Genomic DNA, 18,146 nt, shown 5'->3' with positions numbered 1-18,146 from the left:
AGCTGAAACAGGACTCAGACTAGAGACCAGCACAGGGTCCCCTCTGCCCACCCAAACTGGAGCCTTTCAGGCTTCCTAGAGCATGGCACTGATCAAGTGAGCACCATCTGCCTCTCCCCACCTGTCCCATCATGGCAGCTGATAATTCTGAAACACCAGTGCTTAACTAGATTGGAGTAGCCCCTCTTTCCAGAACAGACCCTGCAGTTTCCAATCTCTGTGTCTTTGTTCCTCTCACAAGGCCCTTGTGCTATGTCCCTTTGCCTATAAAGGTAACTATCCTTGAAGATAAAGGGTGTGTACCTCTTCCTTCACAAAGCTGTCTTCAGGGCACTTAGGCTGGAGGGGTCACATAGCACCTGTGCACACCTCTCAGGTAGCAGCAAGTTCTCCTGCAATCAGTGGATTTGTCTATGAGTTTTACACACCCTTTGGATGGTGTCACCTTTTAGGGCAGGAATCTAGCCATTCGCTCTCATATTCCATCAGCACCAAACACAATAATCCCACATGGTGTGTTCTCACTGAGTGTTGTTTTAGTGAATAAACGATTGAAAGAGAGATGCTGTTGCCATGGCCGGTATAAGAGTGACCACTAACCCCAGGAAATGGAAAATGTCTTTTCTCATATAACAAGAAGTCCTGAATTAGTTCATTCCCAGGGGTAAGTGATTCATCCAAACCTGGATTCTCACTGTCCTGCCATTTTGCCACTCTGTGTTTGCTTTTGTCTCAGACTTGTCCCTCATGGTTACAAAGCGGCTGCAACAGCTCCAGGCATTCTATCTTTCATACAACAAGACCCAAAATTCAGACAAGAAAGAGGGGGGCATTTTGAAGAGTGAAGAAAACTTTCCCAGAAATCCCAGACTTTCCCCTCATGCCTCATTGGCCGAAATGCATCACATGCCCATTCCTAAACCAGTCATTGGCAAGGTGAGTGGAACTGACATGACTAGATTAACCTCACCAGGAAGGCATCCTCAGAGGAGTTGAGGAGACTTTCAGCCTGCTTTGAAGATCCTGACTAGGTCCTGGCAAGAAAAAAGGTGGGGAACTAGTATGGAGCAGGCATCCAGAAGCATCTGCACCATAATTTTTGTCAGGGCTTTTTACTCTATATATTTTCACCTCTTTTCCTCAAGGGACTCATGGCACTCTTGCCCAAAATGAGTCTTGCTTTCTGGTTTCCGTACAGTAGACACATGAGCTTTGCAAATGTCACACACCTACCAGTCACTGTTGAAGTGTCTCACTGATGGAGCTCCAGCTTGACAAAGTGTAGTGTTGGTGCTCCGATGGTCCAGCATATCATATCAGGCACAACATTCTTGCCTCTGATACCACAGCGGTTTAGTGGAATCAGTGGTATACTAAGGTCAGGGCAGTGGAAGCAGTCAGCCCTGGGGGCACGCATGAAGGTGTTGCATGATCTATAAAGAATTTTAAAACAATGATAAACCTCTAAAGGCAATGTGGTATCCTGGATTTAACCCTGGAACAGAAAAAGGACATTAGTGAAAACATGGCTGAAATCCCAACAAAGTCTGTAGTTTGGTTAATAGTATGGTACCAATGTTAATTTCTGTGTTTTGAAAAATGTACCATGGTTACAGAAGCTGAGTGAAAGGTTTATGAGGACTCTCCATAATATTTTTGCAACTTTCACGTAAATCCAAAATTATTTCAAAGTTCGAAGCAAATTTTAAATGACAAAAGTGACTAAAATTCTTTGTTTTTTAATTACCACCATGGCAATTCTAAACAATGTTAGAGGTAAAAATACTTCCCCTAATCTTTTGGTCTAAATTCTAAACAATTGTTGTTGCTGTTGAGTTTTAATAATATGTATGTAAATTTCGACCTTGCCCATTTTTACTATTTATCTTTTAATAAACACTGCATCCTACATGAAAGTTAATTCTAGTAACTCTCATATATACAGCCGACTCCTAATACACAGGGTCTCAGATGCACATATTTGTTTCCAGTAAGTTCATACCCATCTGGAAGCAGCCTAGCTCGTTTCCAGCACAGCCAGGTCTCCATTGTGACAGAAGCTTGGGTTTGAACCACAAATTGGAAACAAACAATGATAACAGTGATTTTATAGATGAAGAAACAGAACTTGTTACTTTAATTCTGTCATTCTTTGTGACCACTGGCAGCTCTTATTTTTGTTTAAAATGTAAACAGTAAGACAACAGTAACAGAGTACAAAATGCCTGCTTGCCACACTCACTCACCTTAGGCAGTTAGGCGGTAACTCCGAAAAACCAAGTCGCTTGTCCAGTGGCAGCAAGTGACTCAGTGGCAGAGTAAGACATGGGAACCAGGACTCCTGACCACTCAGGGCTCTAACCACTGCCCCCTATTTCCTCTTTCCAAGTCTCATTCAGCTGGAGACAGACTTATTCCAGACGACTAATGAGTGTGCCACCTGACATTCAGAAGGGAAGTGGGGGGCATTTTTAAAAAGAAACACAACTCAAATTAACATTAGATATGAGTACATTTCAGGGGACTTCCCTGGCGATGCAGTGGTTAAGACTCCGTGCTTCCAATGCAGGGGGTGTGGGTTTGAACCCTGGCTGGGGAACTAAGGTCCCACGTGCTGCACGGCTCGGCCAAAAAAAAAGAAAAGAAAAGAAATGAGTACATTTCAGTCAGAATTCCTGCAACCAGGAAAATACTGGAATACAACATTTGGGGAGCAAAGGAATGATTTCAGATCTTGATTTCCACCGAGTTCTCCAATTTGGGGGGCATCTTTCAGTGGAAACTCTCTGGGGAACTTAGCCTTAGTTTGTTTAAGAAGAAAGCAAGAACTATCAGAATGGCAGCTCTGTGATGCAGTGGGCATCACTGCGAGGAAAAGCTCCATAGCAAGAACTCTGTGGAAGGACAGTTTACACGAGCCTCTGCCTTCCCCGAGCAGCTCTCGCCCAGTCTGGGGAGAAAGGCAGACACTCTTCTGATTAAATTTTAGCAGCTCCCTGTGAACCTTTGTAATCAGTCCTTGAAATTCATCCCATCTCTCTTTCTCACATCACAGCCCAGGATTCAGGAACCATTCACTTGCAAGTTGTCAATCATGAACACTACATGCAACTACTGGGTGTGTCTTTGCCTAGCTCCCAACCACAATAATGGTTTAGGGGTGCCCCGCTCCTCACTGAGCTGTTAATTGACATCCTACTGCATGCTTGGAAGGATGATGGATGCGTGGAAGTGTGGGTGGGTGGATGGATGGATGGGTGGAAGGGTGGGTGGATGGATGGATGGATGGGTGGAAGGGTGGGTGGATGGATGGATGGATGGGTGGAAGAGTGGGTGGATGGATGGATGGATGGAAGGGTGGGTGGATGGATGGATGGATGGGTGGAAGGGTGGGTGGATGGATGGATGGATGGGTGGAAGGGTGGGTGGATGGATGGATGGATGGGTGGAAGGGTGGGTGGATGGATGGATGGATGGATGGGTGGAAGGGTGTATGGTTGGATGGGTAGGTAGATGAGCAAATGGACGGATGGATTAATGGATCAACGTGAGGGAATTCATACCACTCCATCTTTATACTGGTGCCCAAGGTAACTGCATAGTGAAGGGGCTCCAAGGGGATCCTGCTTCCACACAGGAGGCATGTTCAAGAACAAAGATATATCTGGGTTGGGTAGAACTTAGCCGTGGGGTAGATTTATGGCCCTGGGAGACGGGAGCCATAGCTTTCCATCTGTGTGCCTTAGCAACCAGCTCATTCCCTACCGCAGAATAGGTGCTGAGAGACTGTTGACAAAAATGAATGAATGAATGATCTGAGAAACACAAGGAAGGCTCCCCCGACCCTGATACTCCCCCCCACATTCTGATTTTTTGTTACTATATTCCAACGTGAAAATTTCATCCCTTTGTAAATCAGTCACGTATCCAGAAAGTGTCCAGTTATGATGCAAAATATTCCTGGATGCTAAATACATGAAGCCCTTTCCATCTGTTGTCTCTCTGGCAGAAGTGAGCTGGTCACACTGCTGTCTCACTTGATTCTTTGCTGATGAGGTTGGGCACAGGGCAAGCCCAGAGGTTTCTCTGACGGGGCAGAAGGGCTCTTGCTGGGGAGTGGGAGAGGGCCCTCCAATGCAGGCGGCCCCAGGGTTCGGAGGAGGGACCCAAGACCCCTCTCCCCTGATCTCGGCAGCCAGCCCCTGGCCCCAGCGCCTTCTCAGCGGTCCCTCCTCCATAGGAGAAGAATTCCTCACTTTGTCCCCTGGGTTTCCACAAGCTGGGTGGGGCACTGAGGTGAGGAAAGAAAGAAAGAACAGGAAGAGAGAGAGCAAGAAAATAAACACGAGAAGCAGAGAGACACAGGACAGTAAAGAGAGAAGAGTGGAAAGAAAGTGAGGCTAGATATAGGCAGGGGGTAGGAGAGAGGAAAAAAATAGATTCTCTTTGCAGCACAATGCTTCTAGTAATAATATCATCATTATCTCGCCTGAGCAGATGTGCGAGGACTCTATCTACTCATTATACAGCATGAAAATGGAACGAGTTTCCATCAGCCTCATCGGAAATCTTGGCAGATGCTGTCAGCAAGTGGTGCTGCTTCTGAGATGTGATTTTTCAATAGCAGATACAGTACTTTTTGACTGCGGTTGGGAAAAAGAGAAAAAGGGAGTTGATTGTGCTTTCTTTTTTTTTTTAATTTTGAAATTCTTTTCTCCAAGGAGGTTTCGCCTTAGACCACATCGAGCTCCTTGGACCAGCCACGTCGGCATGACCAGTGGTCTGGGGCTGGCCTGCAGTCTTAGGGCCACGCTAGACCCTGTGCCAAGCCCTGTTCCTTGGAAACAGCCCCTCTGCTCAGCCTCCAAGGCACGCCCTGAGAGGCCCTGACCTCCCCTACTCCCCACTATTCATCGTCTCCAGTCCCCTCTTCCACTTCCGCCTGGACCTCAGTGTCCCTGTCTTGCATGGAGACGTCTGAAGTGTGCGGTTCAAGCAAAGAGCCTTTTGTTCCCAGCTGAACAAGGCCCAGGGAGCCCGGCAGCGCCAGAGACAGGAGTGGACACCCTCCGTCCCTAGACGGAAGCCTCGCAGTGTGCAAGCTCCTCATGACCAGCGCCACCTTCCCCGGGAAGGCGGCCAAGGCCTGCGGCCCCGGGTAGGAAATCCCCAGTGAGAGGCCCTTCCTGAGCGCCACAGAAAATGCTTCTTTTCATCGACTCCAGTCCCCTTCCTTTCTAGCGTGAAGGCCCAATCACACCCCCCTTCCTGGCCTTCCACACTCAGTTCACATGCCAAGTGCCCCACCCAGCGCTTGTTGGCTCCTGCACCCTCAGCTGGTCTCCCCCAGCCCCTGGAAAGCCTCCTCTTTCCCCCAGTGGGGCTGCCCACTCTCCCTCCGCCCTGCTCCCTGGGACCTCACACCAAACTCTTCCATGCCATGACCTAACATCTCCAAGAGGCTCCCGTCAGGTTGGACGGAAAGAGTTTGTTGACTTTGCCAGATTAGCAAGGGGAGCAAATTCCACGGATGCCTCAGTTCCAAAGTCTCAAAGTTCAGACCTCCAGTTTGATAGCAGGAGTTAAGTGATGGAGGCGGCCTGAGATAGCACAGAAAAATAATAGCAACAGCGATCGCTCTGGGTGGAGCAATTACTAGCTGGCAGGCAATTGTCTCTGACCTCTCACGAACTTCTAAACTTAATCCTCACAACAACCTCGGCTACAGGTACTGCTGGTAGCCCCAACTTGCATACGAGGAAATAGAAGCCCAGAGATATTAAGTAACAGGCCCAAGGCCCCAGGCCAGTAGGAGGCAGAGCAGGGTGTGCCTGGGGATGGCACTCCTGTCCCCATCCCTGCCTCTCCAGACGTGCCCTGGGGGTGGCAGGAGATTTGGATTCCAGCCTGGTTCTGCCACTCTGCAGGTGGGTGACCTCAGGCCAGCTGCACTCTTTCCCAATCAGAAAAATTAAGAGAATGAGGTGATTTCTTGGGGCACTTTCAGGTGGTAACGCTGTGATTTTTTTCCTAATTATAAAGGTAGTCAGGTATAGCACAGGGAACTCTGCTCAATATTATTTAACAACCTAAATGGGAAAAGAATTTGAAAAAGAATAGATACATGTATATGTATGACTGAATCACTTTGCTGTACACCTCAGACTATCACAAGATTGTTAATCAACTATACTCCAATATGAAATAAAAAGTTAAAATAAAATAACGGTAGTCAGAAAGATCTCCAAACTTCCTGGATTCGGGGCCAACCCCAGGTAAAGGGATGGAGTTTGTGGCAAAACCGATGCTTGGTGACCCCTCAGGGCTCCATCTGCAATGTTTCCCTCTGTCCAGACCAGGCCTCTGGTGCAATCCCTCCTACCCCTCCAGGCCCCAGAGTCCTGGGGTGGAGGAAAAGAGGGTTTGTCCGTCACCTAATAACTCAGAGGACACACAGACCATGCACATCAGGATGGGTAAACCCAAGCTCCTTATTAAAAAAGAGCTATCCTTTGAATGCGTCCTCACTTGTGCCAGGGGTGACCAGTGCTAGTCAAAGGTGAGCTTAGAGGTTGCTCTAGGCCAAGTCTCTTGGGCAAAAGGGGAATGGTCTCTCATGCTCTGCTATGAGATGGAGTTGTAAATACCGTTTCAGAAACTAGGGGCCGTGTGACCAGAGATGTCCTACTCCCCTCCTTCCTGCCAGAAGCCCCTCAGTGACTGCCCATTGCCTACAGGGGGAAGCCCGCATCCTTTGTCTTGGCTTCAAGGAACACCAGAGGCACACTCTCACCCTCCCACCTTGGCCTCCATCTTCCCTAGAAACTCATAAGTACCACCCCTGCCAATTTTGACTGAGCTGGCAGCATCATAAGAGTTAACTCTTGGGACTTCCCTGGTGTTCCAGTGGATAAGACTCTGTGCTCCCAATGCAGGGGGCCCGGGTTCGACCCCTGGTCAGGGAACTAAGATCCCACATAGCACAGCTAAACCCATGCGCCGCAACTATTGAGTCTGCGAGCTCTAGAGCCTGTGCCCCGCAACTAGAGAAAGCCTGCACGCCTCAAAGAAGACCCAGTGCAGCCAAAATAAACAAATAAATAAATAAATTTGTAAAAATGAATAAAAATAGAGAGGTCTCATTAAAAAAAAAGAATTAACTATGACTGTTGGTGGCAGATTTGTAGCATCCTATTTGGTTGAATCTAAGATGCACCCTTTTTCTCATTTTAACATCTTACTCATTTAACACTGACCATGCAATCGATGGCATGTTGTTGTTTATCTGGCAGCACTGTTTTCTTTTGTTGGTTCATGGAATAACGACATAGCTTACAAATGAAGGCATCTCGGGTTTGATGAAGTATGGTAAGTAGCATTTTCCAGAGTTGAGCTCTGGAAGCTGCTTGCCCATTCTCTGCATCTTCTTCCCCCAATCAGGCCTGGGTCCTGGTGTAATGGGGGTGATTTCTGGGGGCCTTTATGGATCTCTGGTTGCAACCACGGGTGATCCTTAAAATGTTTAATGACTAGACCAATCAAAACAGAAGGCTGAAAACCACTGGCATGTCTGTCCTGGAGCTTACTTGATCCCCACCCTGGTTGTGGTACTCTTTCCTGATTTTATGGACTGTTGCCTGCACCCTCAGGGAACGTGGCCTGTCACCCAGGCCCAGGGGAAATCCCCAACTGGATTAAGCCAGGCATAGTTATCTCAGTCTCCTTTGCCTTTACTGGCTTAAGGGATGGGCATGTATATTAGTTTAGTCTTGCTGCTGTAACAAATGAGCATAAAACAACACAAATTTATTATCTTATGGTTGTGTAAGACAGAAGTCGGGTACATATCTCACTGAGCTAAAATCAAGGTGTCTGCAGGGCTGAGTTCCCTCCTGGAGCCTCCGGGGAACAACTGGTTTCCTTGCTCTTTAGGTATTGGTAGAATTTAGTTTCTTGCAGCTGTAAGAGTGAGGTTGCTGGCTGTCAGCAGGGGGCCTCTATTAGTGTCTCATGGCCTCTCTCCAGGTCTTACACATAGCCCCCTCACTCTCAGAACCAGCGACAAATCCCCCTCCTGCGGCCATCTCCGTCACTCAGCTGGGTTTATGTGATTATGGTTTGTTTTTTTTGTTTTGTTGGGGTTTTTTTTTGGCCACTACACGTAGCTTGAGGGATCTTAGTTTCCCGACCAGAGACTGAACCCATGCCCCCTGCACTGGAAGCTCTGAGTCCTAACCACTGGACCACCGGTAAGTCCCATATGTGATTATGTTGAACTTCCCATCTCAAGAGTCTTCTTTTGGGACTTCCCTGGTGGTCCAGTGGTTAAGACTCAGCACTCCCAGTGAAGGGGGCCCAGGTTCAATCCCTGGTCAGGGAACTAGATCCCAAATGCTGCAACTAAGAACTCGCACGCCACAACTAAAGATCCCGCCTGCCGCAACGAAACAACTAAGACCCTGTAAAGCTAAATAAATAAATATATTTTTTTAAGTGGGGACTGGGACTTCCCTGGTGGTGCAGTGGTTGAGAGTCCGCCTGCCAATGCAGGGGACACGGGTTCATGCCCTGGTCCGGGAAGATCCCACATGCCGCGGAGCCACTAAGCCCGAGTGGCACAACTACTGAGCCTGCGCTCTAGAGCCTGCAAGCCACAACTACTGAGTCTGCGCGCTGCAACTACCAAAGCCCGCGCCTAGAGTCCGTGCTCCATAACAAGGGAAGCCACCGCAATGAGAAGCCCACGCACTGCAACTACAGAAAGGCTGCATGCAGCAACGAGGACCCAACGCAGCCAAAAAATAAATAAATAAATAAATAAAACGAAAAAGAAAAAGAGAAAGACTCTACCGTTTTGTTTTTTTTTTAAAGAAGATGTTGGGGGTAGGAGTTTATTAATTAATTTATTTATTTTTGCTGTGTTGGGTCTTCGTTTCTGTGCGAGGGCTTTCTCTAGTTGCGGCGAGCGGGGGCCACTCTTCATCGCGGTGCGCGGGCCTCTCACTATCTCGGCCTCTCTTGTTGCGGAGCACAGGCTCCAGACGTGCAGGCTCGGTAGCTGTGGCTCACGGGCCTAGTTGCTCCGCAGCATGTGGGATCCTCCCAGACCAGGGCTTGAACCCATGTCCCCTGCATTAGCAGGCAGATTCTCAACCACTGCGCCACCAGGGAAGCCCCCGAGAGCCTACCTTTAATCTACAAAGTCCCTGTGGTCGTGTAAGGTAAGAAATTCACGGGCTCCAGGGGACAAGAGTGTGAGGGTCTTTATAGGCCATTGTCCGCCTGCTACTGCATGTGACCCACCCTGGCCGATGAGATACAAGGGGAAATCTGCTGGGGCTTGGGGAAAGATTTCGCTCCCTGATATAACGATTCTGAGGCTTGCCGCACTCTTACCTGCTTTGATTGAGGGGCTATGAGCTATGGCAATCATTGTGCCACACTAGGCATCAACACCAAGAATACAAGCTGACACACAGAGAATAGTAGTGGGAATATCAGAGTGAAAAGAGAGTGCTTGGCCTTTGGATGACAGTGTTGAGCCACTGAACCAACCTAGCATATTTAACCTGGCTCCTACTGGCCCCCTCTTTAGGGCTGGAGGAGGACCCTGCATTTCCAGTTACGGCTGGGGATTCGTCTTAGAGGAACAGACTGCCCATAGTGCCTGATGCTGCCTGCTAGACTGCACCTCCTGGTTGAGAGGATTGTCTGAATTATGCCTGAACCTGCTGTATCCTTCAAACTTGCTGGCTTGGACTGCTGGCTGCCCTCCCAGTGGCTCAGTCTCCCCAGCCCTGCCCCAAGGAGTCTCAGCTCTTTCCTCCCTGTTAATCCTGCATTTCCAGGGTCACATCCTACCTGTGCTCTTCCCACTTTGATGCTTCTGGTGTATCGTAATATCCAAACATCCTAGACTGCTGGCCATTCTCTGAATAGTCCTTCCACTTTCCTGCTTCTATGCTGTTCCTTCATGCTGGTCCCTCAACTGGAAATGCTCTTTCGACACTCTCATATTTTCACCATTAAATCCTCGCGACCATCTTGTGATGCTATTATTCCCATCTGGCAAATGATTCAAAAACATTAGGTAACGTATTTAAGGGGATGTGGCCAGCAAGTGGCAGAACTGGGATGCTGATGTAGGTCTCTCTGACTTCAATGTCCATGTCCTCTGACTCCCCCATTTGACATTTTAGAGAAGACACTGCCCAACTCAAGTCATGAAGGACTTATCCCCTTCCATGTATTATAAACACCCTGAGGGCAAGGAGTGAGTCATTCCTTATTGACCCCCAGAGTCAGTGGTGTGCAGGTCAAGGTCAAAAACTGGCTTGGGGGTTGGAGGTGGTAGCCCTGATTTGTAGTGTTTTCCATGGGGTAAATACCCCATAGTGGCTGATTTCAATGTCCCAATGTGACCTTACTGAACCAGGGGCTGGGAAGAGTGAACAGTGCACAGTGTTATAGGATGTTTCCACCGTACAGATATACAACAGATGTGAGTAACCTCAAGTGCACAGATAGGGACTTCCCTGGTGGCGCAGTGGTTAAGAATCTGCCTGCCAATGCAGGGGACATGGTTCAAGCCCTGGTCCGGGAAGATCCCACATGCCGTGGAGCAACTAAGCCCGTGCACCACAACTACTGAGCCTGTGTGCCACAACTACTGAACCCCGCACACCTAGAGCCCATGCTCCACAACAAGAGAAGCCACTGCAATGAGAAGCCCGCACACCGCAACAAAGAGTAGACCCCGCTCGCTGCAACTAGAGAAAGCCCACGTGCAGCAATAAAGACCCAATGCGGCCAAAAATAAATAAATAAATTTTAAAAAATTAATAGCTTTAAAAAAGAGAGCACAGATAACAGCAAAATGTAGTAAAAATCATTAGGAAATGAATGAGTTTTGATCATTTATTACCTTTGTTTTAAATCCTGTTGCTTCTATTTTAATTTTATGTAACTTAATCTTTAAAATTGTTGTGTTTAACAATCGGCTTGCAAGTTTCCTGGAAACTTAACAATTAGGTTCCTAACTGGTTAGAGCCAGCTCCAGCGTGCACTGCTGGAGTCTAGTCCGAGGCTTTGCTTTTAATTGGTTCTAGGATGGTGGTGGGTATGCTAATAAAAAGAACATGCTCATCCACTAATGAGTTTGGAACAGAGCTGGTAACCAGACTTCAGCATTCTTTCCCATGTCTGAGAATGCCTTAGTTCCACCGCTCACACAGAAGGCCAAACAAATAAAAATTAGCTGAGGGTGGAGACCAAAGAACAGCCAAGGCTCCAACTAAGGTCTGTGAAAACTGATCTCTGCCCAGTGCCAGGGTGGGGCCTTGTGACTGCTTCCAGTTCAAAACAGTCCTGGCAACTGGGTTTGAGCAACTGTCCTCTCTCCGACTACACCCACAGCCAGAGCAGTACTGAAGAAAAAGCACCAGTCATCTTGTTATTCTATCACATTCCAGAAAGTACAGCCCCCCCCCCCCCCAGGAACTGGGGAGCCTAAAAAGAAGTAACAACTAGATTGCTCCTCCCAAAGGCACAAAGAAGTGCTGCGCTGGGACTGTCTTAAGGTTTCCTTATGGGTACAGCGCTGACATCACTGGAAACTGGAGTGGGCAGGCACAGCTTAGGGAGGGAGAGGGCCAGCTGGAGAATCAGCTGTGCTGCACTGCACTCAGCACTATCCCTGTCCCGGTTCAGAGAATGCACCATATATGGACTCAGGCTCAGGACGGCAGTCCCGCTGATTTGCATTGGGGCTCCCTGAAAATTGCATTTTGGGATTAGGTCATTGCTACCAGCAAAAGGGAAGACCCCAGTAAGGCTTGTCAGCATAAAGAAATCGGGCCAACTGTGGTCTGGCGTGGACCGAGGAGGGAAGGGGGTGCCGCCCCTTTCCAGCCAAGCTGCTCTTGGGAGCAGGCCAGAGCCTGAGCTAGCTGTGGGAGTGACTCTCGGCCACGGTGCACTCAGTAACAGTCCAGGCTCCCAGTTACTCTGGGGTCAAGATGGGTTCACCCAGGTAAACCCCAGCTAGTGAACCCACAACCTCATCCCCTAGGTCCAGACTGGGTCAGCCCAGGGTGACACAACTGGGCCTTGGGAATCCAGGGAAAGGGGAAAGGAAAGGGTGGGTTGGAAGTGATCTGGGAAAGTGGCTTTTAATAAATGGCCAATAAATTGGATCCAATTTGTAAAGATTAATTAATTTGTTTTGCTGTTGTTTCAGCAATTGGATGGTTTTAACTTTTTTCTTAAAGGACCAGTTTGAATTATTTCAGGACACTTCTCTCTCTGTGCACCTCTTGATTTGATTCAAAAGACAAGAAGCATGAATTACTCTCTGGCAGTGAGAATGAACTGCTCCATATGCGAGATGCAGAGAAACCTCACAAACATAAGGTAGAGAGAAAGAAAGCAGACACAAAGGAGGCCTGTGAATCCCATTCATATCAGCTCGAAAACAGGCAAATCCATCTGTGTTGCTAGAACTCGGGATAGTGGTTCCTTTGTTGGCGTTAGTGCCTGGGAGGGGCAGGAGGGCTTCGGGGTGCGAGTGATATACTCATTCTTTGTCTGGGTGCTGCTTACACAGATGGAGACACACTGAGATGTCCACTTAGGATCTATGACATGTCTGTATGTCTGTAATATTTCATTCAAAAGTTTCATTAAAAAAACCACAAAAACCAGGCCTTCCAAGATGGCCCACACTGTCTATGGAGTGTGTATCTCCCTAAATAAACCTTCATTTGCTTTAAACACACACACACACACACACACACACACACACACACACGCACAAACCAGAATGTAATCTTATGAAGTAACCTGTAACAGCAAAACAGTGAATTCCTCTGTGCCAACCAAAAATAAGCCCTGAGGGTCAGTGCAGCACAACGCGCAGAGCGACACTGGCTCCGACCCCACTGCTGCTGTTCACCGCTGAAAGGGTCTTGGGAACCCAGCTCCCCACTTCTCACATCCTCCACTGCAGAACAAAGGGGTGGGATTCGATGAAATGCTCTCCCAGAGAAGACTCCTCTTCCTACCTGCTTCAGTGGAGATGGAATAGATTTAACGTTTGCTTTGCCTCACCCGTGATCTTGTAGAGGAAAGTTCTGCAGGCTTGGTGAGCCCACAGATCAGATTTCACAGTCAAAGTGTACACATGCCTGTGCTCACACACACACAGGCACACGTGGGAGTGTCGAGCCCCTCTCAGCAGCCTCTCATCACCCATCGTCAGCCTTGACTTTCCCATTCATCTCCATTCTCGCCTCACCTCCTCCCCCTTGATCTTAGTGTTATTTGTCTCCTAGGGCTGCCATACAAAGTACCACAGACCGGATGGTTTAGAACAACAGAAAATTTTCACTTCACAATTCTGGAGGCTAGGAGTTTAAGATCAAGGTGCTGGCAGGGCCACGCTCCCTCTGCAGCCACCGAAGGATCTATTCTATGCCTCTCTCCTAGCTTCTGGTGGCCTCAGTGATCCTTGACTTGGGGGTAATCACTCCGGTCCTCCATCTGCACGTGGCGTTCTCCTGTGACCTCACATGGCCGTCCCTCTGTGCACGTCTGTGCTCAAATTTTCCCTTCTTATAAGGACACCAGGCATATTGATTAGGGCTCATCCTAATCACCTCATTTTAACTTGATGACCTCTGTCAAGACTCTATTTGCAAACATGGTCATATTCTGAGGTACTAGGGGCTAGAACTTCCATACATATATTTTTTGAGAAGGACATAATTCAACTCATAACATCCAGTGATTAAAAGGCTTCAGGAAAAACTCAAGTAGCCCCCAACTCTATGCCCTGCCAGGAAAGAGTAAGGATTCCAGATGAAGACCAAACACCGAGAGACTTGAATTAATCTCGTGTTTGTATCATACTTCCCACGCCCAAAGCACTTCCATAATCAATATATCATTTGATTCCCCACAGTAAGAAAGGTAGAAATGCAGGCTCTGGGGCCAGACCGCCTGGGTTGGAATCTCAGCTCCATTTGTTACCAGCTGCTTGACCCTGGGCACGGGACCTCTTTGCCGCGGTCTCCTCGTCTGTCAAAGAGGGATGTGCCGAGAATCAAAAGAATTAACACGAGAAGTGCTTACAACAGTGCCTGGTACACAATTCGCATGGATAAGCCTTAGCTACAGCAAGATCAGAACACCAGACTGCGTCATCCCCACCTTACAGATGAGGAAACTGAGGCACACAAGATTCTAGGCAGATCCAGAATGGAAACCCAGGCCTTGTGGGTTACAGCACAGACTCATTGGGTTATCTGGCCTGACTTGCTGTCCCTTTTAGGTAATAGTAACAACAACAACGACAGCTACCTTTCACTGAGCACTCAGTAATTGCCAGGCACTGTGCTAAGTGCTTTCCATCCAGCATCTCATTTAATCCTCGTGTGAGGTCTTGGGATCCCCATTTTAGAGCTGAATCACCCAGCTAGTGATGGGAAGCCAGGATTTGAGTGCAGGCCTCTGCAGCATCAGGGCCTGAGTTTTCGACCCTTTACGTACCATAACCTCTGGAAAGAAGATGACCACTGTAGTTGCTTGCTTTATAAACCAGGTGTTGCCAGGATGGATCAGGTGATATTTGTAAGCTCAGGAAGAAGCCATTCCTAACCATCCTTCATCCTAAGTGTCCCATGTGCTCCCACGGAAGGATTTGCAGATCTGACACCAGAGCTTAGGAAGCCAACCCTGGGAGAGGAGAGACGCCAGATGAGAGCGTTATAACCAAGGCCAGGGCCGGGTGCCAGCGAGATTGTCTGATGCTGCTGAACAGGTAGAGGAGAACCCGATGCCAGAACCCAGAGGGAACTGTAGTGCCCGGGCACAAAGGCTTCGTGACACCTTTCATGTCTGTGAGGAGAGAGAAGAATGACACTTCACTTGGGTGCAGGTAGTCCTGGGGGAGCGGGGATGCTGCTCAGACGGCCACCTGGGAACACCTTCCTGGTTGGGGATGTCAGGCAGAGACCTAAGGGAAGCAGCCCCATAGGGGCTTTGCCCAGGCTGGGCTGACACACATCCTGATGCACACACGTGGTTGTGTCTGGTGACGCAGACAGACACGACTGTTTGGGCTTCTGTCGTTTCTTCTTCTCCCTCTATCAGCAGCATTGCACTCAAAGTCCTTGATCCCAGTCAGCCTGATTAGGGTCGTCACAATCCCTGGGCCCTGCCTGTGCCTCCTGGGGCCCCCTGGTGGATGCACCAACGTTAAAGGAACCAGTGGAGGCCGAAAATGGGGCAGCTGTGGTGGTGCAGAGGGGAAGGCGGGGGACAGTGGATTTTTTTCCAACAGAATTTACAGAGCGCTGTCCTGAATCTCTCTTGCCCGCCTGGGTGAATGACTTACCATGACAGCTCTGACCCTGGAATGGACTTTGAGGGGAGGGCAAAATAAAAGGTTGGCCGCCTCCTTCGATTTCCATTTGGAGCACTCCGCAACTCTCCAGGGCATTGAGAAGGCAACACACTTGGAGTTTTCCCAGAAGAATGTGGGCTGTGGCCTTAGCAAAAGGTGTTTACTCCCTTGGAGGTGGGATTTTTATTGCTAGTTTCAACATCAAGGAGGTGTGAACGTTACATACAAATCCTGACAATCAATACCACCTGAGGAAGGCCAGAAAGGGGTTGCACAGGTCACTGCTTCTCAAAGTTCAGAGGCACAGTTTGGAAACAGCTGGGAATCTCGTGAAAATGCAGATTCTCAACCAGTAGTTCTGGGGTGGGGCCCGGGAGTCTGTGTTTCCGACGTGTCCCTGAGGCTTGTCCTCTGGATTAAGAAATACTCCTGTACCGTCCTGGCATTCTCCTCCACACACACCACCCCCGCCAAAAACCTAAAATAAAACCGGGGAATTGCATTTCCTGGAAGTGTCTTACATGACCCCAAATAACTGGGAAAGGACTGCCGTACGGTATTTAGGGTTTTAACTGTCCCCTCTGCTCCCGCCCACCAAGAATGGTCTTACACTAGAGCAGGTCAGAGAGTAGCGCAAAGGATGAAGACGATTTCATGGACAGTCTCCGGCAATCTTAAAGAAAAAACAGAAACAACAGTATTAAAACTACCAGATTTTGCTCTAAAATACATTCTTAAAGGTGGCTTGGACTGATATATAAGCATAACAATGACTAGAAAACATGGTTAAAGGCAAATTTGATTCTCTGTGCTTTTCTGTATTTCCCAAATCTTCTACAAACGAACATATGTTGCTTCCTTTTTTTTTTTTTTTAAAGGCTACGCTTGAAACATTCTGGACTGTGGAAGTGCACAGGCCTTTTCCCTGGTACTGGGAACTAGAATGGAATCTTTAACATTCAAGAGCTGATACTGTCTAGACAGGTACATTCTGCAGATAACTGAACCTTTGGGGATGGAGGGAGGGCTAGGATCTTCTGGTGTTGAGGAGATCAAGCTGGCAAGGCAGGTGGGCGTTGAGCCACCATTTGGCATTGAAGGAGGGAGGGAGACAGCGCGTGGGGAGCACCCAGCCTCTGCCTCCTGAGGTCATGCTGACTGCTTGTGGCCCAAGGTCTGATTTATTTTAGTTTCTATGTCTGTGAGCAAGGCCAGTTTGCATAAATGATGGTCTGGCATTTTGATCCATGTTTACAAATCAATGAGCAGACTACCAAAATCAATGAACTGTGATCGTGCGCATTTTATAGATGAGAAAAGGCAGGTTGGGTAGAGAGGTTGGAGAGGGTAGAATTAATCACGGAAATGGAAACTTCATAACTCAGTTTCCCTTCCAAGGCATTTCCTTTCCTTCAGGGATTCCCAATCTTTGGAAGAGATAGTGCACGTAACTCTGGATAAACACAGTCCTCTCCTTATCAGCAGGGTGCTTTGTACACAGTAGATACTCATTTTTAAAAAATACCCTAATGTTTCTTTCATAATGGTCTGAGCATAAAGCACAGAGCAATTTTAGGAAATTGCCATCTTTTCCCACTGGTAGCAACAAGCTTTGCAGAGAGGTTTACATACGCAGTCACCAATACCTATTTGTTAAACAGAATAAAAGAATATTGAAGAGACAAGATTTAGGAGGTCTGAAAAAACAAAATGGATTGCTACGAAATGGGAAAAGAGCTGGCTCTAAAATGTAGCAATGTTCTTTTATGTTTACACATATAAGACGGCTTCATAGGTTTCACACATGTAATTTCTAATGTTTGAGAAAATAAAATTATAGGAGGGCTGCCTTCTCAGGTCCCTCAACCCTCTGTTCAGGAATGAAGACTGGCCTTCTGTTACCAACTTGGCCGATCTCTCTGCTGCTTTCTTGCCAGGCCTACTCAGATTTGAATACCCTTCATCCTGCAAAGGTCAATGTAAGTGACATTTGCTCTTTTGTCTCCAAAGGTCAATATAAGTGACATTTGCTCTTTTGTCTCCAGTCTTCATTCCTCTGGGTCCTTTGTTGACCTAGACCCACGACCCTGCCAATCAGTTGTCCCTTATTTTCATGGCTTCCTCTAGAAAAAGGAAAAACTCCTTTATAGGCAGGTATGAACAACTGATAAGTTTAGAGTAGCCCAGAGAGGTTGCATTCCAGGCCAAACTCTGAGCAGACCAATTTGTCTCCTAAGGCTCTCCTTGACTATTTTTGATCCTCTGTTTTTAGTGTCAGGGTGTCTCTGGCCTCCAGAGCACATCTCTGAGGCTCTCTATTACCTCAGGGAAGGCTCCCGACCTGCAGACTCACCCTGACCCCCATACCTCTCCCCCTCTCACCATCATATCTGAACTTACCCAACCTTGCCCCAGCCTTCAGCATCTTTGTCATAAGTTGACCAAATGTACCAACAGGCCCCTTAATAGTGAGAATTAAAGACAAGTGCATTTTTGAGATGATAGACCTTCAAATGACCCAATGTAAGCAACCCTGCCATTGGGTCCATGGGCCCCATAAAGATTGATGACAGGTAAGTGAAGCTGGGGCCTACGTGATCTTCCCTCAATTGCACAGCACCTTCCTCTGGCCCTACGGACATCGGTGATTCACCAGGAGCGTCAGAGGACCAAATTGCTCCCTAAGCAAAGCAGATAAGAAGAAACACAAGGTGGTATTTGCTGGGGTGAATCACTGCCCTTT

The 18,146-nt window shown here is 48.0% G+C and overlaps 1 long non-coding RNA gene across 1 annotated transcript; it reads right to left on the bottom strand.

The window, feature by feature from the left end:
* Positions 1-1,249: 1,249 nt before the first annotated feature.
* On the bottom strand, positions 1,250-16,079 carry LOC309828163. The gene is made up of 4 exons (XR_014297295.1): positions 16,014-16,079; positions 14,548-14,733; positions 2,247-2,440; positions 1,250-1,495 (listed from the first exon to the last, which is right to left on the bottom strand). It is a non-coding gene; the product is annotated as an uncharacterized lncRNA (long non-coding RNA).
* Positions 16,080-18,146: the final 2,067 nt, after the last annotated feature.

Source organism: Grampus griseus (genome assembly GCF_964374135.1).
Source record: "Grampus griseus genome assembly, chromosome: 10".
In the NCBI taxonomy this organism is placed as follows: domain Eukaryota; kingdom Metazoa; phylum Chordata; class Mammalia; order Artiodactyla; family Delphinidae; genus Grampus; species Grampus griseus.
The sequence above is the reverse complement of the archived record's forward strand: the minus strand, read 5'-3'. Positions and strand labels throughout refer to the sequence as shown.